This window comes from Balaenoptera physalus (genome assembly GCF_965194825.1).
Source record: "Balaenoptera physalus genome assembly, chromosome: X".
NCBI lineage: Eukaryota > Metazoa > Chordata > Mammalia > Artiodactyla > Balaenopteridae > Balaenoptera > Balaenoptera physalus.
The window spans coordinates 111,830,462-111,850,336 of NC_138903.1; the positions used below are offsets into that span (position 1 = coordinate 111,830,462).

General features: G+C 33.3%; 1 long non-coding RNA gene across 1 annotated transcript in view; it reads right to left on the reverse strand.

Moving 5' to 3' along the window:
* The window catches only part of LOC309652829, a 63,063-nt gene that overhangs the window by 11,557 nt on the left and 31,631 nt on the right, over nucleotides 1-19,875 (reverse strand). Inside the window, exon 2 of the long non-coding RNA XR_014258902.1 lies at nucleotides 16,389-16,428. This is a non-coding gene — a long non-coding RNA (uncharacterized lncRNA). The remainder of the gene's footprint in view (nucleotides 1-16,388; nucleotides 16,429-19,875) is intronic.

Consider the following 19,875-nt stretch of genomic DNA (forward strand, 5'->3'; position numbering starts at 1 on the left):
ATACAGCAAGTATGTGTCATGACTTAAAATAAGATTTTATGTTCCAAAATTTCAATGCATTTCAGCTATTCGTAACTTGGAATACGTTTCTCCCATAGAACCAATGCTATAATTAAAGGCACTTTCCTCAGATAATGCAATGCTAAAAACAAATCCTCTACCAAATTTGCTGTCCTACTCCTAGACTCTGAGGAAGTTTTCACTTTCTCCACGATATTAGGATCAGACTAAAAATACTGAGATTGAGAAAGGAATCTGTGTCTTACTTCTCAGAAGTCACTCAATACTATATCCTAACATCTCATATTTTCCAGGTATAATTTCTCTGTTCTACTTTTTATTAAATAACTTCAAATCTTTCAGTCTATTAATTTTTCTTCTGCTTTGTCTACTCTATTATTTAATCCATGCATTATATTTTGTTGTGAGATAGATAGATATTGATTTATAGATATTTATATATTTTCATATCATTTTTATATATATATATATTTAATTACTTATAGAAGTTCTATTTGCCTTTTTTTAATTTTAGTTTTTGATGGTCACATCCACCTGTCTTTTTTATAGAAGTTCTGGTTGGGGAACTAGTCAGGAGGGGTGATGGAAAAATTCTGTATCATGGTTGTGGCAATGGTTACAGTGGTTACACACTGCATTGTACACTTATAATCAGTGAATTTTATTATATGCAAAATATTCCTTAATAAATTTGAATCTAAATTATAACTAGAATTAATTTCACCATTCAAAGTTTTATTTTGAAAATTATATCTAACATTGATAGTCTTTATTAACTGAACAGAAATCTAATAATAGTTATTTCTTTGGTACTACTAAGAGAGTCGTGAATATTTTCCATCAGATAATCCAGGATTGTTCTCTTATAATGTTAATCCAATTATTCTGTATACTTGTTATTATTTTCTGCACCATATTTTAGTTATTCACAGCATTGGTGAGAAGGAATTCAAACAGTTGGTTTCAAAAAAGGTGAAAATGCTTCCTTAATTTAGCTGATATTTTCAACCATTCAAGCATTTTTCAGATATTTCCTCTGTGTCTCTAAAATATATACAAATCTTCTCTGGTTCCACTACATTGAATAAGGAATAGTTGGTTAAATAGTTATAAGAAACTAAGGCATACTTTCTTTACTGAAAGAATATACTAACAACCATGGTTAAAAGAGGAAACATCAGGATATGTTGAGTTTCTTGTAATTAGGGTACTCAAGTACAGATTGGTTGAATAACAATGTAGAGATCTATCAAGCTGAACTGAATAGTATTGTAGGGGAGGCAAACTTCTACCTTTACTTTCTTAGGGTTCTGTTTGTCTGGGTCTGAGAATTAAATTGATGTAAGACAGATCAATAGGAGAAAAGCATACAAATTTATTTAATACAAATTCTATATGATATGGGAGCCTTCATAAAGGATGAAGACCCAAAGAAATAGTGAAATCTGCTTGCTTTTATATTAGGTTGAACAAAGAAAGGCAGTTGTGCAAAAGTGACTAAACCATGTGTGAAGGCTAAAGGAAGATAAGAATTATTTTAACAAGATCTGTAAAGAATTCTCCCAGGTTCAACTCCTCATCCTTGATGATAATAATGTTACTTTCCTTCTGGTATAGGGAGAACATCTTTTTTTAATGGAATGTTACCACCTACTTTTAAGAAAAAGAAGCAAAGTCAGAGTATTTTTCTTGTATTTGCTGATTTTCAAGTGCCTTTAACTCAAAATATGTCAATATGCCAGAGTGGCATATTTTGGGGTGGCATGTTCTCAATTCCTTCAGTATTTAAAATCCCTGTTTCAAACATTGATATTCTATTAATATAATTGGCCTAGATTTGTGCCATCTGCCAATTTGATTAGCATGCTCTATAACTGGATTTGCATCATCAATAAAATATAGAACAGAATAAAGCATCCAGTTGTCTCACTAACTACTTCCTTTATTCAAGGCTTAAATCGATATATTCATCATTACAATTTGGAAAAATTTAAGTATTTCTTCATCTGTCAGTATGATGTTATTGTGTTATTATTAGTGGTTCTAATGACCACTATTCTCATACATAATTATACATTCAATAATCCAGTCTAGAATTTTGGCTGGATATTTATCACAAACTGTATGTAGCAATAGTTAATTGTGAAAGCTCTGGAATCAGACAGGCATGTGCTGAATCCTGTCTGCCATTTATAAGCTCTGTAATGTAGGGAAAGGTACTTAACTTTTTTGAATCTTTTACCTGAAAAAAGCTGGAACCTATTTTTGTCATCTCTGGTAACCTGAATGAATTTCCTATCTGTGGTTAGTGTTTTTTGGTTGGAGTTAAGTGAGAGCTTTGCTATTATATTCTTAGCAATTTATAATTGTAGGAATGACCTCATTTTTAATTTAAAAATTCAAGTTCTTTTTCTGATCTGATTTTTTATAGAATCACTCGCCTTATCTATTGACTCTTCAAATATTGTCAACAGTGTTTCTCTCTGATTTCTGAAATATCAATATCCTGGCATATAATATCTGTTAACAAGGAGATGAATTCATTTGGAACACACAATTTCTCACTTAGAGTCTCTTATATAAATAGTCTCCTACTCTAATTTTTTACTCAATGTATATTCCATCTTCACCATAGTTAAGTTGATCCTCCTTGATAGAGAAAATAGATGCAAAGTAAGAGGTGAGTAAATTTGCTTTATTTTTGTTTTCAGTTACCAATAAATGTGTCCCAAACAGTGGACTTATATTTTCTTGGATATACTAGCTTCTTAGTATATTTTATTTTACTGCCCCCAAACAAAACATTGCTTACATTTTCCTTGGCACAGGTATATCACCAGTAGAACTATTTTACTTGTCAACCATGCTATGTGTCTTTTTTGATGTTTTCAAGATAGGGAGCAGGAGGTAAAATCTTGGCGGGTAAGTGGAAGTTACTTGTAGTGGTTAAGCAATATATGTAAGTGACATTAAATATTTAAGATTAATATGACATTTTCTCAAGTAGAATGGCTTTTAAAAAGGAACCAGAATACGTCACCACAAAATATGCCTTTTTGTCATAAAAATTATTTTGGCTGAAGGCAATTAAGAAGCAGTAAGTGCAGAAAAAGCTCCTCATTTTACACCTAAAGGCAGGAAATAAATTCACCCTTTACTGGTGATGGACTCTTAGCCCAGAGATGGCATCAAAGGAATCTGGAAACAAATATTTTTAATCTCTCCCTTATCGTCCTAGTTATTTCTTTACCATTTACTAACCCTAGCCCAAATCACAAAGGCTGAGAGTTGAGGAAAACACACACATTTTTATTCTATTATTGTCACAAAAGTGGAAAATCAATACAGAAACCCCTGTGTCTTCTGAGAAAGCTTTAATCCCAGCAAACACTGCATGATCAAAGAATTTGAATAAATGAAAAATGTCTGGTACATTAGTAATATAAATTGTTATCATAAAGAGGAAGGAAAAAAATTAAGCATCTATTTTACAGCCTGAAACAGAAGGTGGGCTATGTTGCAGGCATGCCAAATAAGTCTGAAATCCAGTTACAAGACAATGTCACTTGATGACAGCTTTCAGCAGATGGATGCCAGCATATGTGCACTGTTAAGTCTGATTAATTGAATGACCACAGATTAGGTTTCTTAGAATTTCTTTTTAAAGGGGGAGAAAGAAAGAGATCTGTGAAGCCACATCCTACCAAATTTAAGGCTTGTAAACTTTCTTTAAACACTATTCATTGTATACAGATCATGCTTCAAAAAAAAGAGTCATTATGATTAGTTTTAAAGAGTACAGTAAATATTTAAATTCATTTCTTTGGCAAATTAAAGTTTTTATTCTTTTTAATTTAAAAATTGTGTCTATATTTTTCTAATTAATATACGTGCTAAAGAATGTCACATCAAGAACCAATAATATGGGCAAAATTATCATTGACCGCTCAGAGGAACTATGCTATAACTATCAGAGTTATCTTTACATCTGCTTGTAAAGAAGAGGATCACTAGTCTCCTTTCCATCCTCAGATTCACATCAGTGTCATATGATAATGTATAACCATGTTAATGGATAATGAAAATCCTGATAAGAATGGCTAAGAGAAGTAACTGGTAGATTTTTGATTGAACCATAGGTGCCCAGGGAAACTGTTCTGCTGACTATGAAAATGGGAAGAAAATCATTCACATTTCCAATTTTTTCTTTAAATAGAGTGAAAATCATTAATCAGAAGAAAAGCTCATTTGTACTCATTTTCTAAACCTAAATAAATGTCATTGCTTATGTAATGCTATTTTTGCCTAGTTCTAAGCAAAAATACTGGAAATATCAAATATACAATCATAACATTATGTGTACATATTATGCATTTACTTTTTTACATATAACACAATATTTATACATTTCCTAAATTATACCTTTACACAAAAACTTAATAGTTATGAAAATTTACTGTTAAAGTCTACAGTAGTGGGAGACAACAATACCACTGTATCTGTTTTTATACCGTTATCATACAAAGCACAGTATCAAAAGCTTCACTAGCATCACTAGCAGTCTCTGCATCAAAGGAGGCAAAATACATATTTATCGGATGTGTCAAAGTAAACACAAGTACTGCTATGGAAATTAAGTTTTTTTTATTGCTCTATGTGTCTTTAGACATTAATATATGATCAAGAGAAGTTTACAAGCTCATTTTTAACAATGGTTACAGAAGTGTTGGTATAACTTTATTCAAAGACAGATTTGGAATATCTGAAATGTAACCTAGGCAGATGTAAATAAAGAATAGAGTATTATGCTCTGTTTGCTGCCCCTCTTCCATAAAATACCCAAGTGTGGTAGGAAACTATCAAACACCAACTGTAGGCTAAACACTCTATGGGATACCTTTACTAGATGCTTATCATAGTAGTTTGAAAAGGAGTTTTTCAACTTAGCAACAAAACACTTATTTTTCAGGTTCGTCTCAGGTGCACCTATTTAGCACACATTCATGTCATAGAATAGTCAATTGCATGATGACAGCTGACAGTAATAAAGTATTTTAATTAGTTTTAGTGTTTGAGGACAATGGGTACTTTTATTGAGCACAGCATATGTGCTGCACAAATGTAGTTGCTTGTACAATTTTGCATGGGTGGACATGAAAATTTTTGAATGATAAAAATTCATGCGTAATTTTAAGTGTCTATTGACAAGAACTTAAAGTCTATACAGAGATATTAGGGAAAGTTTTTGTGTTCTTAAATCTGCACAAAAATAAGCCAATGTTTATACATTTAAGTATGTGAATTTTTGTGAAGGATTTTCAATAAATACATATTTTTAAAAGTTTAAAGTTAAACTTTGTCAAATCCCCTAAAGTTCTTCTAAAGAACACAGTTTGAAAACCAGAGTCCTTGAAGAAGACAGATTGGAGTAAGCAATTCACTCTAAGGTGAAATGTGACCTCTGAGATCACAACTTGATAGCCTGAATAATGTAAACAGCATATTCTATTATATCATCTCTAAAATGGTTCCATGGAACTTACAAATATCTGTAATACTTCATCTATCATCCTAACTACTGCAATTACTGTAAGTGAGGTCAGGAAAGTACAAAGTAAGGAATATAGATGTTCTGATGTTGGTGGCATAGTGAGGAGATAAATAAACAAAGGAATAGCGGGGATATGACTTTGAACAGCCATCCTGCTGTAATACTATAATGATTAATCTGTGATTGTATATATGTCATATACTTTAAGAACAGATACTATTATATCAGAGGAAAATTAGCTCATTTGATAAGAGATTGCAGCCACCAACAAAGGTCATGAATTTGATTTTCCACATAGCCCACTGATTGTCAGTATGAGAGAATATGTTCTGAACAGCAGTAATGTAATCTTACCACATCACAAAAATTCAAAAGTTATTTCAATATAGTGAGGTTAGTTGAGTACCTATTAGGTTTAGGACATTGGTGTTAAGTGATAATACTATTGAAGTAAAAACAGATCATTTCAATGAATCTGATAAATGCTTTCATAAAGGCATATACAGAATGACAAGTGAGTATATAAAGGAAATATCTAACCCAGCACTGTGGTTCCAGGGAAGAGAAATACAGAATATGACATACTAAGTTTATTCATGAAGTAGGTTCAGCTGGGTTGTAAAGATGGAGGATGGATTGCTATGACTGTAATTTCAGTATGTGAAGATAGTGGATATAGGAGGTAAGAGCTTTATATGTAAAAATGGTTTAGAGACTGGTTATAAGTTTTTACCATCACACATTTTACATTACAAATATTTGTGCATGAGTCTTGATTACAGCCCTAGACAAATATCAGAAATTGGTAGGATCATTTAACCAGCTTAAAAAGTAAACTTGAATTTTTAATCTATCCCTAGTTTCACAAATGTTTATATATGTACTCCTGATAATTGTTCTACTTAGAGCAGGGGCAAATAAAATGAGAGAAGAAATATTATTTTCATTGTTGTAGGCATGGTGATCATAACTCTAGTGATATAGTTTTAAAATAAAGTGTGAAGAGTCACCATGACCTTGATGAAAATAAAAAGATGGGGTTATAAAAATTGTCTACATGAAAAGAGCTCTCTTTAAGAATCTTTGCCAATAAAGTATATATATTTTATAAATTCATCAAACATTTAAGTGACACCCAAATCAATCTACAATAGAATTGTCTCTAAGTAATATTGTCTAGAAGTTGCCCACATTTGTCAAATGACCTTGTTTCTTTAAAATATTTTATTTGCCCTGATACTTATGTAAACATTGAGGTATTATTTGTCTTCTCTAAAAAAAGAGTAAGTCCGTTGAAAAAATAATTATATGGACCTATTATGTGCCAGACAATGTTATAGATGTTTTGGATACATAAAGGTACTAGAAAGATATAACACTCACCCTAAAGGATCTTACATCCTAGTAGGCAGAGATCATAATACAAAGAAACGAATAGGATAGTATATAGTACTGGTAACTTTTATGCTGTCAATAAAACAGAGCAGTGCAATAGAAGGTAACCATCGTTCTGAAGGAGGATCATTTTAGTTTGAGTGATTGAGTAAGCACATATCTGGATGATCCAACCTTTGATCTTAGATAGGAATTACAAGGAGAGGCATACATGAAAAGATCTGAAGAAATGGTGCTACAAGCAGGAGGAACAGCACTAGTAAGTCCTTGAGACAGAAATAAGCTAGAGCAATTGAGTAACAATGACAACGACAACGACAAAAAAGAGACCAGCATCCTAGAGTTCAATTAGGCAGATGTTAAATTGGAGATACCTATCAGACATCCATGGGGAGATGTCCATTAGGCAACTGTATATACAACGATGAAGACCCTTAGTATGCCTAGCTTTCAGCCTATCTCAGTTTTCAACGTGCCTTCCTCACTAAGCTTAATCATTTCTAGCTTTTGATTTAAAGTGAGAGATGTGCGACTCTTCCTTTCACTTGGTTACTTAGAAGCCATTGTGGTGTTATTAATTGGCTTAATTGTAATATTATTGTGTCTCAAGGAATAAGGAGGAGAGGGACAGAGATGGGGAAATGGCCAGTCGGTGGGGCAGTCAGAACACACACAATGTTTATCAATTAGGTTCCCGGTCTTATACGGGTGTGGTTTGCGGCGCCCCAAAACAATTACAATAGTAACATTAAAGATCACTGATTACAGATTACATAACAAATATAATAATAATGGAAACATTTGAAATATTGTAAAAATTCCCAAAATGTGACACAGAGACACAAAGTGAACAAATGATGTTGGAACAATGGCGCTGATAGACTTGCTCAACGCACATGTTAAACTATCCTTGGGATAAATATCACTTGGCTGTGGTGTATAATCCTTTTAATGATTTCTTAAATTTGGTTTGATAATATTTTTTAAGAATGTTTGCATCTATATTCATCAGGAATATTGGTCTATTGTTTCCTTTTCTTATAGTATCCTTGTATGGATTTGGTATCAGGGTAATACTGGCTTCATAAAATAAATCTGGGAGTATTCCCTCCTCCTCGAAATTTTTTGAAGTGTTTGGGAAGAATTGTAGTTAATTCTTTTATGTTTGGTAGAATTCACCAGTGAAACCATGCAGTCCTAGAATTTTCCTTGTTGGGAGATTTTTAGTAGTGATTCAATCTCCTTACTTAATATTGGTCTGTTCAGATTATCTATTTCTTCATTATTCAGCCTTGGTTGCTTATACATTTCTAGGAATTTATTCATTTTTTTCTAGGTTGTCCAATTTATTGGTGTATTATTCATATTAGTCTCTTATAATCCTTTGTATCTTTTGTATCAGCTGTAATGAAACAATATTGAGAGCTCAGAAATACATATATGTATGCATATATGGTCAACTAATATTTGACAAGGGCATGAACAATACTCAGTGGAGAAGTGTTAGTCTCTTTAATAAATTGTGCTGAGGAAACTGGATATTCACATGCAAAAAAATGAACTAGACCCCTATCTTGCATCACTCACAAATATCAACTTGAAATGGAGTAATAACTTAAACATAAGACTTGAACCATAAAACTCCTCGAAGAAAACATAGGGAAAACACTCCTTGACGTGGGTCCTGGCCATAATTTTCTAGATATGACACCCAAAGCACGAGCACCAAGAGCAAAAATAAACAAGCGGGACTACATCAAGCTAAAAAGCTTCTACATAGCAAAAGAAACAGTCAACAAAATCAAAAGGCAATCTATGGAATGGGAGAAAATATTTGCAAACTACATATCTGATAAGAGGTTAATATCCAAAATATATGAGGAACTCATACAACTCAGTAACAAAAAACCCCACAAATAATCCAGTTTAAAAATGGGCAAAACATTTGAATAGATATTTTCCCAAAGAATATATTTAAATGGCGAACAGGTACATGAAAATATACTCAATCACTAATCATCAGGGAAATGCAAATAAAAATGATAAGATCACCTTATATCTGTTAGAATGGCTATTATCAAAAAGATAAGACATAACAAGTGCTGGCTAGGATACGGAGAAAAGGGACTCCTTGTACACTGCTGATGGAAATGCAAATTGATAAAGCCACTCTGGAAAACAGTATGGAGGTTCCTCAACTAATTACAAGTAGAACTGCCATATGATCCAGCAATTCCACATCTGGGTATATATATCTGAAGGAAATGAAATCACTATCCTGAAGAGATATATGCACCCTCATATTCACTGCAGCATTATTTACAATAGCCAAGACATGAAAATAACCTAAGTGTCCATTCACATATAATGGATAAAGAAAATGTAGACTAATGGATATTAATTATTAATAATGAAATATTCATGCATAAAAAAGAACAAAATCCACTGCAAGCCATCTGCAACAACATGCATGAACATTGAGGGCATTATGCTAAGTGAAACAAGTCAGAAAGAGAATGACAAATACTGTATTATCTCACTTATATGTAGAACCTAAAAGGTTGAACTCATAGAAACAGGGGACAGATTGTTGGTTGTCCAGGGAGGGGGTTGGGTAGTGGGAGAAATGGGTACATTTTGTCAATGGGTTGAAACTTCCTAGTCATAAGATGAATAAGTTCTGGGTATGTAATGTGACTATAGTTAACAATACTGTATTGTATATTTGAAAATTGCTAAGAGTAGATTATGAAAGTTCTCACCACAAAAATAATTCTAAGAATGTGAGGTGATGTAGGTGTTAACTAACCTTTTCATGGTAACTGTTCTGCAACATATACATGTATAAAATTACTACATTATACACCTTAAACTTATAGAATGTTTAATGTCAATTATATCTCAATAAGGCTGGAAAAAAAAAACTAATGTGCAGGCATTCACCAATATGGTATTAAGACTCTTCTAATGGATCACAGCATCAGAACTTCTTTCTCTCTATCTTTCTGCTTGTCTCCCTAAACTCATTCCCATTTCCCAGTCTATGTCCCTCTTTTTTTCTCTCCTTTCTGACATAGCTATTTTGAATCTCCCGGCACAGAGCCTTCCACATGTAAACAACCAAGGCATCCTTGGTGCTAGGTTCTCTGGATATATACACTCCTTCTTTTCATAATAATAAAAAAAAAACCCCACAAAAAAACCTTGTATATTTCTTGCCAGTCAAATCATACATGATGTCTTTGCTGACCACATTTTCACAATGGATAAAGATCAAAATCACCACTGTTATCATAATCACACACCAGGTAAATTAGACATTTATTCACATGCATGGAGAGAAATTTTAATGGACTGCACTGAACAGTACAACAGCATAGACTGTTTTCAACACTAAAAGTGAATACACCAGATGGTGGAAGAAAATTAGTTCTTAATCCACCTCAGCCCACATGGCTTTCCAACTATTATACAATCCATCCAAACCTATCTATCTAAATATTATGCCCAATAGCTCAAAAGATGATACATTTTCTAACTTAAACTCTTGGTGGATTAATGTTCAAAAGCTCCTTATTTGGACTCTATTATCCACTAATCTTTCTAAGCCTTACACATGCATGAGAATGAATTTTAACTGTGCATTTTATTGCTCTGGTGAGAATGGAGAAGAAAAGTAAGAAGGGCTAATTTAGCCTACTTTACTTAAAATATTGCCTTTTAGAAAAGATAAAGAGTAATTGAAAAATGAAAGTTTTGAAAAGCTTCACTAAATTCAAAGGATATTTCCAATGGAAAAAGTTTGTACTGTCAATATCATACTGAATAGATTAGCCATCTGGGGTGAGAAGCAGAGGGGTATATATTATTTATAGCTCAGAGGTACATTAATTGATATCGGACCCTTATAGTGGTAAGTACCCCTGAGTTTGTGCCACTACTGGAATTAGTTTGAGAGTCAATAACGTAGACACGGTTATGCTACTTCAACAACTTCTACATCTCAGTAGGTTAACGCAATGAAGGCTTATTTCTCACTTACAAAAATCAGCTATAGATCCCGGCACCTCTCTCAGGCACCTGTCCTCTATCTAGGGATTCATTAATTTAGGATGTTGAGAGCCTTTAACACCTTGTAGTTGCACTATATGAAATATATAGCCTCCTTGGCTGGAGAGGTATTTAAAAAAAGGTAACCAGGGAGTAGAGCACTAGATTTCAAATTCTTCCAGGAAAAAGTGATGTACATCAACCCTGCTCATGTTTATTGAACCAAGCAAGATGCATGGTCATGCCTAAATTTAAAGGGGAGGATGGTGGGCACAATTCCTCTTATGTGCCTGGATGGAGAGGAGAACTAAAAATGAAGTTTATGATAATATTCTTGGAGGGTATTGCATTACAAAATGTGGCAGTTACTAGGCAGATTTTTATGGGAAGTGAGTGTCATGTTGCATACTTGTCAAATGTGCAGGGTAGACAGTCAAGATAGCTCTACCTTTATTCAGAGTTGGTGGCAACTTACATATATGATACAAAAACTACTGAAGAACTCTCTTACTACCAATATCTCATCTTCTTACTCAATGGAAGAATATTCTGTACAGAAACTTCTTTGGTTATTCATTTTTCCTATTATTATCTCTATTATTACTAAAATTTTATTGATCATGTTTTACCTTACAGAAAATATGTCACAACTTTACATATATGCATCCTCATAGTAACCATACTAGTCATATATTATCCCCATTTGTAAATAAGAAATTGAAGTTTAGAGAAGTTAACTTGTTCAAGTTCTCTCAGCTAGCAAGTGGTTGAGCTATAATTTGAGGAGAATTCCCTCTGGCTCCAAACAGAGCATCAAACTTAATCACAGATAAAATTCAAATGACTTTCTTGGGTAAAGCAAAATAGTAAATCATTAGCACACAAACAAAAGAACTGAATTCTGGTGTTGTTCCTTAATAAAACTGCCATTATTATTAGCCTGCCAATGTAATCCAAATGCTAAAATTTCTATGTCTTTTAAAATTGTTTAAGTTAGCAGTTCTTAAACATTTTGGTTCCAGTACTTACTAAAATTATTGGGGATGCAAAACCCTCTTGCTTATATGAGTCATATTAGTGATATTTGTAATACACATTAAACAAATCACATTAAATGTTTATTTAATGAATTTATTATATGTAGGCATAAAAAACATTTTATGAAAAATAGTTATATTTACAGAAAATGGTATAGTGTGGAATTCTTTTTTTTACATTTTTATAAATATTCTTAATGTGTTGTTTAATAGAAGACAATTGGATCCTCTTATCTGTATCTGCATTTAGTCTTTCATGATATGCTGATTTTGTTGAGTTATATAAAGGTAATTTGGCCTCTCAAAGATATGTAGTTGGAGAAAAGAAGACCTCATGAACCTCCTGAAGGGAGTCAGACCACATATTAAGAGCTATCAGTCTTGGGAACTCGCTGAAGGAAGCATATCAGTTAATGAAACAAACACTGAATTAAACATCAAGATACTGGTGTTTATAGAATAATTCCATATAATTTTTTCCCATGGAAGGACCATAAGATTTACCTTGGCTAATAAAATATGAGTAGAAAAATTGTGTACCAGTACTGGGCAAAAATTTAAAGTCATTGCTTGCTTTGCCTTATTCTCTTTTTCTTATATTACAGTGAACAACACTATTCCACATGGTTGCTGATTCATCCTACTAGATTCGCTAACGTGCATGATGGTGATGTGAAACAGAGCCCTCAACTGTCTCATGATGGAAGAATGTTTTAAGCTTTAAGGCCACTGGGATTGATCATTGTTTGTTACTGCAGCCTATAGTATCCTACCTTAAAATGAAACAGAGATATAGGGTTTCCACTCCTGATTCTGATGCTAACTTGTGTTGTGAACTTGGGTAAAGCACTATGGTGTTCAATGTTTCACCCATTAATAGCAAAATAAGGTTAAACACACCTATTACACATGATTACTATCAAAGTAATGTAAGATTGAAAACAAGGTTACTTTGAAGAACATAAACACAAGACCGAAGCAACTGAATACCACAAAATTATCATTTAATAATAAACAAGATCTTCAATAAAAATTAGAAATTTTAATTTTTTGAGCTCATATTTTCATTCTAAACCCTTCATAATATTTTATACTATTATATTATATTTCTGCTTGAAAATATTTTGACTGTTCTATCATATTTCTCCATAAAAATGAAATATATATGTGTATATATATATATATACACATATATCAATGGAAATTATTATTAATTAGTTATTCTTTTACTTTTAACACATTTTAATGGCCAATTGCCAGTTTTTTCAGCATGAATGTTTCTGAAACTGTTTGAATGTCAAATGTTTGGAAAGAGGCAGGATCAATATCTACCTCAATATCACTTAGACATCAAAGTAGTCTTAGGTGGTAAAAAATATATATTTTTTTGTTAATCATCAAGAAGTTTTAAAAACTAATTATGAAAATAAAATTGTAAAATTGAGGGTTACTAGTGGAGCCATAATAATTCAAGATTCACCTGTACTTTCATTTACCTTCCTCATCTGTACAGTTTTGAAAAATGTGTATGTGATTATCATTATACATCATCTAACATGATTGATTTATGTTATAGAATATAACCAAAGGTCTGAAATATATAACGTAAATTTCTTAAAGTTATACTTTGTGTCTGTCTTTAATGCAGAAAATATTTGGGCTTGTGACAAAGAGAATATTAGAGAAAGTTTATGCATTACATAAAGTGAAGATCTCATCAGTAGGCCCATTTTATCCCAGGATAGAAAGAAAACTGTCTGGTTCATTCTTATCATCCTGAGCAATTAAAATCATGTGTTATTTTATGTAGATGATCTGTCTTCAAGACTTCTCTTCTGTGCTGTCATAAAGCCCCTGCTTGCCTCTGTCAATATGTTTAGCTAGTTGTGTTACAATCATCTCTGTTTATAAATATATCTCCTCCTAAGAAATTATACACCTCTTTGAAAAGAGGGATGATATCTTTTCCCATATCAGATCAAAGAAGAAATCACAAGGTAATTATAAAATACTTTGAGACAAATGAAAACAAAACTTAACATAATAAAACTTAAGGGATGCAATGAAAGCACGGCTAAGGGTTATATTTATAGCTATAAACTCTCAAATCAATAACTTAACACTTTCATGAACTAGAAAAAGAACAAACTAAACCCAAAGATAGTAGAAGAAAAAAATAATAAAGATTAGAGCAGAGATAAATAAAAATGAGAATAGAAAAAACAATAGAGAAAATCAATAAAACCAAAAGTTGGCTCTTCAAAAAGATCAACAAAATTGGCAAACCTTCATCTATATAAACTAAGAAAAAAAAGATTCAAATTACTAAAATAAAAAATGAAAGAAGGGATATTACTACTGATTTTACAGAAAAAAAAATATGAGAGACTATTATGAACAAAAGTATGCCAAAAAGTGGATAACCTGATAGAAATGGGTAAATTAAAACTTTTATTCAATTTTTGACATACAAAAACTTAAAACTTATTCATGATCAAATAGAGAATCTGAATAGACCTATAACTAGTAAGAAAATGAAATTAATAACCAAAACCTCCCACCAGAGATAAGCTCAGGACTAGATGCTTCACTGGTGAATTCTACCAAATATTAAAAGAGAATTAACCAATTCTCCTCAAACTCTTCCAAAAAAATTAAAGAGGAGGGAAAACTCCCAAACTCATTTTATGAGGCCAGCAATATCCTGATACCAAAGCTAGAAAAAGATATTATAAGAAAACTACAGTCCAGTATCCCTAATGAATATTGATACAAAGATCTTCAACAAAATATTAGCAAGCCGAAGTCAGCAGTGCATTAAAAGGATTATACACAATGATGATGTGAGATTTATTTCCAAATGCAAAAATGATTCAACATATGAAAATCAATCAATGTAATATATCACATTAGTAGAATGAGAAAAAACACAGGATTATCTTAATTTATAAAAAATATCATTAGACAAAATTCAACACACTTTCATGGTAAAAACACTCAATAAACTAAGAATAGAAGGAAACTTAATCTGCTAAAGGCCATGTATATAAAACTGGTAGCTAACAACATACTCAATGATGAAAGACTGAAAGCTTTTACCCTAAGATCGGGTAAAGACAAGGATGTTCACTTTTGCCACTCCCATTTAACATAGTATTAGAAGTTATAGTCAGAGTAATTAGGCAAGAGAAAGAAATAGAAAGCATCCAATTTGGAAATAAAGAGATAAAATTACCTCTCTGCACACTGACATGAACGTACATTTATAAAAGCCTAAAGATTCCACACACAAAAAAATATTAGAACTAATAAAAAATTTCAACAAAGTTGCAGGATACAAAATCAACACTCAAACATCAGCTGCATTTCTGTACATTAGCAATGAACAATTTAAAAAGGAAATTAAGAAAACAATTTCATTTATAAATTACAATAGCACCAAACAGAACAAAATACTTAGGATCAAATTACCCAAGGAGACAAAAGACGTGTGCACTGACAAACTACAAAACATTGTTGAAAGTTGAAGAATGCATAAATAAATGGCAAGACATTTGTATTGGATTGGAAGACTTAATATTGCAAAGATGACAACACTGCTCAAAGTGATTACTATAGACTGAATAGTGTCCTCACCCAAATTCATATGTTGAAGCCCAAACCGTCAATGTGACTGTATTTGGAGATAAGGCCTATAAGGAGGTAATTACGATTAAATGAGTTCATAATGGTGGGATTCTGAAACGATAGGATTAGTATCTTTATAAGAAGAGATGCAAGAGAGCTCCCTTACTTTCTCCCTTACTTTTTTCTCTCCCTTAATTTTCCCCTCTTACTTTCTCTCCCCTTGCCCCCTATAACTGAGAGAAGAGGTTATGTGAGCACACAGCAAGATAGCAATCACCTGAAGGCAAGAGAGAAGGCCTCAGAATAAAACCTACCTTGTGGGCTTCCCTGGTGGCACAGTGGTTAAGAATCCGCCTGCCAATGCAGGGGACACGGGTTCGAGCCCTGGTCTGGGAAGATCCCACATGACAGGGAGCAACTAAGCCCGTGTGCTACAACTACTGAGCCTGTGCTCTAGAGCCCATGAGCCACAACTATTGAGCCCACATGCCACAACTACTGAAGCCCACGCACCTAGAGCCCATGCTCTGCAACAAGAGAAACCATCGCAATGAGAAGCCTACACACCGCAACAAAGAGTAGCCCCCACTTGCCGCAATTAGAGAAAGCCCACACGCAGCAATGAAGACCCAACGCAGCCAAAAATAAATAAATTAACTAATTAAAATAAAACAAAACAAAACAAACAAACAAACAAAAAAACCTACCTTGCTGGCATCTTGATCTTGGACTTCACAGCATCCAGAACTGTGAGAAATAAATTTTTGTTGTTTAAGTCACCAGTCTGTGGTATTTTGTTATGGCTGCCTGAGCAGATTAAGATAGTGATTTACAGATTCAATACAATCCCTATCAAATTTCCAGTGCATTTTGGGAAGAAATAGAAAAGCCCATCATAAAACTCATATGAAATTACAATAGACACTGAATAGACAAAAAAATCTTTCAAAGGAAAATCAAAGTTAAAGGTCTCACACTTCCTGATTTCAATACTCAGTACAAAGGTATAGCAGTCAAAACAGTGGGATACCTGCATATGAATGGACATAGAGCAATGAAATAGAATAGATAACCCCCAAATCTACACTCACATATATGGTCAATGGATTTTTTTTAACATCTATATTGGAGTATAATTGCTTTACAATGGTGTGTTAGTTTCTGCTTTATAACAAAGTGAATCAGTTATACATATACATATGTTCCCATATCTCTTCCCTCTTGCATCTCCCTCCCTCCCACCCTCCCTATCCCACCCCTCTAGGTAATCACAAAGCACCGAGCTGATCTCCCTGTGCTATGCGGCTGCTTCCCAGTAGCTATCTATTTTACATTTGGTAGTGTATATATGTCCACGCCACTCTCTCACTTTGTCACAGCTTACCCTTCCCCCTCCCCATATCCTCAAGTCCATTCTCTAGTAGGTCTGTGTCTTTATTCCCGTCTTACCACTAGGTTCTTCATGACCTTTTTTTTTTCCCCTTAGATTCCATATATATGTGTTAGCATACTGTATTTGTTTTTCTCTTTCTGACTTACTTCACTCTGTATGACCATTATTTTATATGTGGATATCCAGTTTTCCTACCAGTATTTGTTGGAAAAACTTGGCATCTTTATCAAAAATCCATTGACCACACTACAAAATGGAGTTATTTGTAGTGTGGTCAATGGATTTTTGATAAAGATGCCAAGTTTTTCCAACAAATACTGGTGGGAAAACTGGATATCCACATATAAAATAATGAATTGAACCCTTACCTTACACCATATACAAAAATTAACTCAAAATTGATCAAAGACCTAAATTTAAGAGATAAAATTATAAAATCTTAGAAGAAAATATAGGAGAAAAACTTGATAACATTGGATTTTGCTGTGACACCAAAATAATAGGCATATAATAGATGAATTGGACTTCATTAAAATTAACAACTGTGCAACAAAGGATACTATCAAGAGAATGAAAAGAAAACCTACAGAATAGGAGAAAATATACGGCAAGCATATATCTGATACAGGATTAATATCCAGAATATATAAGTAACTACAACTCAGTAATAAAAAACTCAATTCAAAAATGGGCAAAGGAGTTAAACAGACATTTCTCAAAAGAAGATAAATAAATTGCCAATAAGCACATGAAAACATGCTCAACATTTGTAGCCATTAGGGAGATGCAAGTCAAAAGTACAATGAGATTGCATGTCACACCCACTAGGATGGGTATCAAAAAACTTAATAAATAAAACAGAAACTAAGTTTGGGCAAGTATGTGAAGAAACTGCAGCACCTGTGCTTTGTGAGTGAGAATGTAAAATGGTGCAGGTGTTGTGGAAAGCAGTTTAATGGTTCCTTAAAAACTTAAATACAGAATTACCATTTCTAGATATATACCCAAAATAATTGAAAGCAGGAACTTAACATATACTTGTATCTCAGTGTTCATAGAATAACAAGAGTGAAAATATGGAAACAATACAAATGTCCATCAACAGATGAATGGATAAACAAAATGTGGTATATACATACATACAATGGAATATTATCCAGCCTTAAAAACCTGTAAAACTCTGACATGTGTTGCAGCATGGAAAAACCTTGAAAACATTATGGTAAAGTGAAATAAGCCAGACACAAAATGACAAATATTTTATAATTCCACTTATATGAAGTACCTAGGACAGGCAAACTTGTAGAGACAGAAAACAGAATACAAGTTGCCAGGGACTGAGGGGAGGAGAATATGGCAGTTATTTAATGGATACAGAGTTGCTGTTTAGGATGATGAAAAATTTCTGGAAATAGATACTGTTAATGTTTGTATAGCATTGTGAATGTGCTTGAGGTTACTGAATAGCATATTTAAAAATGGTTAAAACAGTAAATTTTATGTTATGTCTATGTTCACCTGATAAAATAAAACAAGATTTATGCACATTCAGGTTTTTGAATTACTGACATTTAAAAGTAAAGCATAGGGAGACCTTCAAGATGGCAGAGGAGTAAGACGTGGAGATCACCTTCCTCCCCACAAATACATCAGAAATACATCTACATGTGGGACAACTCCTACAGAACACCTACTGAACGCTGGCAGAAGACCTCAGACTTCCCAAAAGATATATATATTTTTTCCTTTTTCTCTTTTTGTGAGTGTGTATGTGTGTGTTTCTTTGTGTGATTTTGTCTGTATAGCTTTGCTTTTACCATTTGTCCCAAGGTTCTGTCAGTCCTTTTCTTTTCTTTTTTCTTATTACTCTTTAATGTTTTTTTATTTTTAAAAATTTTTTTAATTTTAATAACTTTCTTTTCTTTTCTTTTCTTTCTTTCCTTCTTTTTTTTCTCCCTTTTATTCTGAGCCGTGTGGATGACAGGATCTTGGTGCTCTGGCTGGGTGTCAGGCCTGTGCCTCTGAGGTGGGAGAGCTGAGTTCAGGACACTGCGCCAGCAGAGACCTCCCAGCTCCATGTAATATCAAACAGTGAAAGCTCTCCCAGAGACCTCCATCTCAACACCAAGACCCAGCTTCACTCAACAACCAGCAAGCTACAGTGCTGGACACCCCATGACAAACAACTAGCAAGACAGGAACACAACCCCACCCATTAGCAGACAGGCTGCCTAAAATCATAATAAGCCACAGACACCCCAAAACACACCACCAGACATGAACCTGCCCACCAGAAAAACAAGATCCAGCCTCATCCACCAGAACACAGGCACCAGTCCCCTCCACCAGGAAGCCTACAAAACCCACTGAACCAACCTTAGCCACCAAAAACAATGGGAACTACGAACCTGCAGCCTGTGAAAAGGAGACCCCAAACACAGTAAGTTAAGCAAAATGAGAAGACAGAGAAACACACAGCAGATGAAGAAGCAAGGTAAAAACCCACCAGACCAAACAAATGAAGAGGAAATAGGCAGTCTACCTGAAAAAGAATTCAGAGTAATGATAGTAAAGATGATCCAAAATATTGGAAATAGAATGGAGAAAATACAAGAAACGTTTAACAAGGACCTAGAAGAACTAAAGAGCAAACAAACAATGATGAACAATACAATAAATGAAATTAAAAATTCTCTAGAAGGAATCAATAGCAGAATAACTGAGGCAGAAGAACGGATAAGTGACCTGGAAGATAAAATAGTGGAAATAACTACTGCAGAGCGGAATAAAGAAAAAAGAAT